The sequence below is a fragment of the Mesocricetus auratus genome, unplaced genomic scaffold (assembly GCF_017639785.1).
Source record: "Mesocricetus auratus isolate SY011 unplaced genomic scaffold, BCM_Maur_2.0 Super-Scaffold_15014, whole genome shotgun sequence".
NCBI lineage: Eukaryota > Metazoa > Chordata > Mammalia > Rodentia > Cricetidae > Mesocricetus > Mesocricetus auratus.
Genome location: NW_024429186.1, coordinates 10,186,407 through 10,191,209, shown reverse-complemented (window position 1 = coordinate 10,191,209; position 4,803 = coordinate 10,186,407). Strand labels below are relative to the sequence as shown.

At 44.5% G+C, this 4,803-nt stretch overlaps 1 non-coding gene across 1 annotated transcript; it reads right to left on the bottom strand.

Annotated features, from left to right (window-relative positions):
• Positions 1-854: 854 nt before the first annotated feature.
• LOC121139653 lies at positions 855-961 on the bottom strand. Its single transcript, XR_005876555.1, has one exon. It is a non-coding gene; the product is annotated as a U6 spliceosomal RNA (small nuclear RNA).
• Positions 962-4,803: the final 3,842 nt, after the last annotated feature.

Genomic DNA, 4,803 nt, shown 5'->3' with positions numbered 1-4,803 from the left:
CCAATACCAAGCTGTTTTCAGGACTATAGCTCTATAATGGAGCCTGAAGTCAAGGATGGTGATGCCTCCGGACGTTGCCTTGTTGAACAGAGTTGTTTTGGCTATCCTGGGTCTTTGGTTTTCCATACAAAATTGATTATTGTTCTTTCAAGGTCTGTGAAGAATTGTGCTGGGATTTTAATGGGGATTGCATTGAATCTGTAGATTGCTTTTGGCAGGATTACCATTTTTACTAGATTGATCCTACCCATCCAAGAGCATGGGAGATCTTTCCATTTTCTGAGGGCTTCTTTAATTTCTTTCTTTAAAGATTCAAAGTTCTTGCGATACAGGTCTTTCACTTGTTTAGTTAGCGTTACCCCAAGGTATTTAACATTGTTTGTGGCAATTGTAAAGGGTATGTTTCTATGATTTCTTTCTCAGCCCTTTTGTCATCTGTATATAGTAGGGCTACTGATTTTCTTGAGTTGATCTTGTAGCCTGCCACTTTGCTGAAGGTGTTAATCAGCTGTAAGAGTTCCCTGGTAGAGTTCTTTGGGTCATTTATGTAAACTATCATATCATCTGCAAACAGTGAAAGTTTGACCTCTTCCTTCCCAATTTGTATCTCCTTGATCCCCTTTTGTTGTTGTATGGCAATGGCTAGAACTTCAAGTACAATGTTGAAAAGGTATGGAGAGAGTGAACAGCCTTGTCTTGTTCCTGATTTTAGAGGAATTGTGTTGAGTGTCTGTCCATTTAGTTTGATGTTAGCTGTTGGTTTACTGTATATAGCTTTTATTATGTTTAAGTATGTTCCTGTTATCCCAGATCTCTCCAAGACCTTTATCATGAAGGGGTGTTGGATTTTGTCAAAAAATATGGAACGCTTCACGAATTTGCGTGTCATCCTTGCAGAGGAGCCATGCTAATCTTCTCTGTATCGTTCCATTTTTAGTATATGTGCTGCCAAACCGAGCACGATATTAGTGAACTTTGATTGCTGTTTCTTGTTTGTTTTGGAATGGTTATTCTTGGTGGAATTGTATGTGGATTTCTGCCCCTTTTCTCTTTTGGGTATTGGCAAAGTGCGATTATCAATTTCCTATGTTTCTCTGGTTATAGTTAACGTCTTTGGACTGGAGTTTTCCTTACAGAACTTTCTATACTGCTGGGTTAGTAGATACGTATTTTTTAAATCTGGTTTTGTCATGGAATGTTTTCTCCATCTGTAGTTATTGAATGCTTTGCCAGGTATAGTAGTCTGTGCTGGCATCTGTGGTCTCTTAGTGTTGATAGAACATCTATCCAGGACCTTCTGGCTTTCAGAGTTTCCTCGGAGAAGTCAGGTGTGATTCTTACAGGTTTGCCTTTATATGTTATTTGACCTTTTTCCTTAGCTGCTCTAAGTATTCTTTCTTTATTTTGTATGCTTGTGGTCTTGATTATTATTTGGCGATGGGACTATTTTTTGTGATCCCCTCTATTTGGTGTTCTGTAAGCTTCTTTTACCTTCGTTGGCATGTCTTTCTTTAGGTTGGGAATGTTTTCTTCTATAATTTTGTTGAATATGTTTTCTGTCCCTTTGAGTTGGGTTTCTTCACCTTCTTCTATACCCATTATTCTTAGGCTTGGTCGTCCTTCTGGGGGCCATCGACCTGGCTGTAGTCCCCATGCCAGGGGATCTGAGAAAGGGTGAGCGTGCTCACCTCTGTCCTCTGCCTTGAGGTTGGGTGGAAGTGGAGCAGCTCTCTGCCAGCTCCTGTTCGTTTCTATTTCCTGGATATTTCGTGTTAGATTTGTTGGACTTAAGATTTTCTTTGGTCGATGAATCTATTTCTCCTAGTGTATCTTCAACACCTGAGATTCTCTCTTCCATCTCTTGTATTCTGTTGATTATGCTTGCATCTGTAGTACCTGACCATTTCCCCAGTTTTCTATTTCCAGCATTCCTTCAGACTGTTTTTTTTATTATCTCCATGTCAGCTTTCAACCTTTGCACTGTTTGAATTGTTTCTTGTAATTTTGGTTTGTGTTTTCCTCCCTTTCTTACATTTGCTGTATTTTTGGTTTGTTTTTTCTTCTGTTTCTTTAAGGCATTCTCTCATATCATATTTGAGGGACTCTATCATTTTCATGAACGTGTCTTTAAGGTCATTCCCTTCTGCTTCATCTGCATTGGTGTGTTCAGGTCTTACTGGTGTAGAATCTCTAGACTCTGGTGGTGTCATATTTGTTTTTCTGTTGCTGAGTGTGTTCTCATATTGCCTCTTTCCCATCTCTTCTTCCAGTGGGTGTAGAAAGAGCCTCTTCCTTTCCTGGTGGGTAGGCAACCAGGGTTCCCTTTTGATGGGTGCAAGCAAATACAATACTCTCTAGCTTCTGCTCTATGACCTTTGCCCTCTTCCATGGCTCTCTCTGCAGGCTCCTGGTCACTTTGTCATTCAGTGGTGAGTCAACCAAGCTGGCCAGGAGATCGGAGAGAGGGTGAGTGGGAGGAATTTCACTGAATTGCCTGGTCCCACACATGGAGAAGAAGACCAGGAATCCAGGATGTATAGGCTCCTGCCAGGAGAAGACCCTCAGTAGCGGTCCCCAGGCATTGTAGAGCAGGCCCAGAAACAGGCCCTGAATTGTCTTGTCCCGTGGGTGGGGAAGGCAACCAGGTATCTAGGATGCATAGGCTTTTGCCGGGAGGGAAGACTCAATGGCAGTCTCCCAGTACTGGAACATGGGCTCACAAACAGGCCCCGAATTGCCTGGTCCCATGGGTGGAAAAGAAGACCAGTAAACTGGGGTGTGTAGGTTCCCGCCAGGAGGGAAGGATCAGTGGCATTCCCCAGGCACTGGAACGCTGGCCCAGAAACAGGCCCCAAATTGCCTGGTCCTGTGGATGGAGAAGACCACGAATCTGGGGTGCGTAGGCTCCCGCAGGGAGGGAGGCTCTGCTGACATATGTTTTTAAACACATTGTAAACCCTTTATAGGTTTTCTTCATGGGAATCTGTGTTTTACTGTATATATCTTTTTCTGGCCACAAGTCTTTTATCTGCTAAGCAGTGTGACTAAAATTGAACCAGTGACTGTTTTAGCTGCTGGCTTTCCAACATGGTGGGGGTACATTTACTGTCAGCACTGGGAGCTGTGCTCCCTGCCTCGACTCTTAACCCTTTTTTGTTTGTATGAGTAAAAGCTAAATCTGCCATGCAGCGCGCTGTGTGGCTTGGAGATGTGATCACTGTTGCCACCAGCTGCTCATACGCACCGTTCAATTGTTTGGTGGGGCCTCTTAAAGGAGCTGTGCAGGTTTTGCTGCTCATACGCACCGTTCAATTGTTTGGTGGGGCCTCTTAAAGGAGCTGTGCAGGTTTTGCTGCTAAAGGTGAGTCAGTAAAGCTCTCTTAAAGGAGCCGTGAGCCTCTGCTTGTCTCTAGCAAATAGAGCCCACCCAACAAAATGCTGCTACTAAGAAGCCATGCTAGTCGCTGTTCTTTTGTTTAGAATCTCTTTTTAAGCTTTTGTCTGGTTTTACAAGGAAATTCATGCAACCCACATTGGTGGTGCCATTTTGTTGCTGGAATTTTTTACTTGCCAGGTCCCACTGCCCTTCAGCCCCAGATAAACACACAGACACTAATGGGGGAAGTCCTTCTGTGTATGTGCTTATCTTATTGGTTATTGAATAAAGCACTGTTGGCCAGTAGGGAGGCAAGATAGGTGCAATGTGTAGTCTTCCTGCGAGCTGCTTAGGTCCTGTCAAGCTATTTGAGCCCCCAAATAACACACAGGATGCTATATTAATTATGAAGCTGTTGGCCGTTTGCTATAATTTCTTACCAGCTAGTTCTTACTTAATTGTTAACCCATAATTGCTAATCTGAGTATTTATCTTACAAGAGAAAAGGGTCCAGAACTTTTACTCCTCAGGCATCCTACATCATGGCTGACTGTGCCTCTCTTTCCCAGAATCCTTCTTGACTCCTTGTCCTACCTATCTTACTTCCCTATTGGCAAACAGTGCTTTATTCAACAACCAAAAAGATAAGCACATACACAGAAAAGAAAGGTTTTAACTTTAACATAGTCAAATTATATATAACAGAACAATTATCAAGTAAGAACTATAGTTATGCCAGGCATTGGTGGTGAACACCTTTAATCCCAGCACTAGGGAGGCAGAGGCAGGTGGATCTCTGTGAGTTCTAGGCCAGTCTGGTCTACAGAGCGAGTTCCAGGAGAGCCTCCAAAGCCACAGAGAAACCCTGTCTCAGAAAACAAACACACAGAGGAAACTGCAGAGGGAGCTGCTCCACTTCCATCCAAACCCAGGGCAGAGGGCAGAGGGGAGCACACTGGAACTCTTTCGGATCCCCTGGCTTGGGGACTGCAGCCAGGTCCACTCCCCCCTGAAGGATGACCAAGTCATCAGGAGGCTGAAGAGAGAGCTGATACACTTCTGCCCACACTCAGGGCAGAGGACAGAGGTGAGCACTGGATCCCCATCTTAGACCCGATTTCGTCCCACTCGCCCTCTCATGGAGCCCCAGGTTTGGGGACTGGAGCCAGGTCAAATCCCCCCAGAAGGACAACCAAGCGACCAGAAGCCCGCAGACAGAGCTGCTCCACTTTCACCCAAACCCAGGGCAGAGAGCAGAGAGCAGAGGCCAGAGAGTAATGGATTTGCTTGTACCCGCCAAGGGTACCCTGGTCGCCTACCAACCAGGAGAGGAAGAGACTCTTTCTACACCCACTGGAAGAAGTGATGGGGAAAAGGCAACATAAGAACACACTCAGCAACAGAAAAACAAATATAACACCAACAGA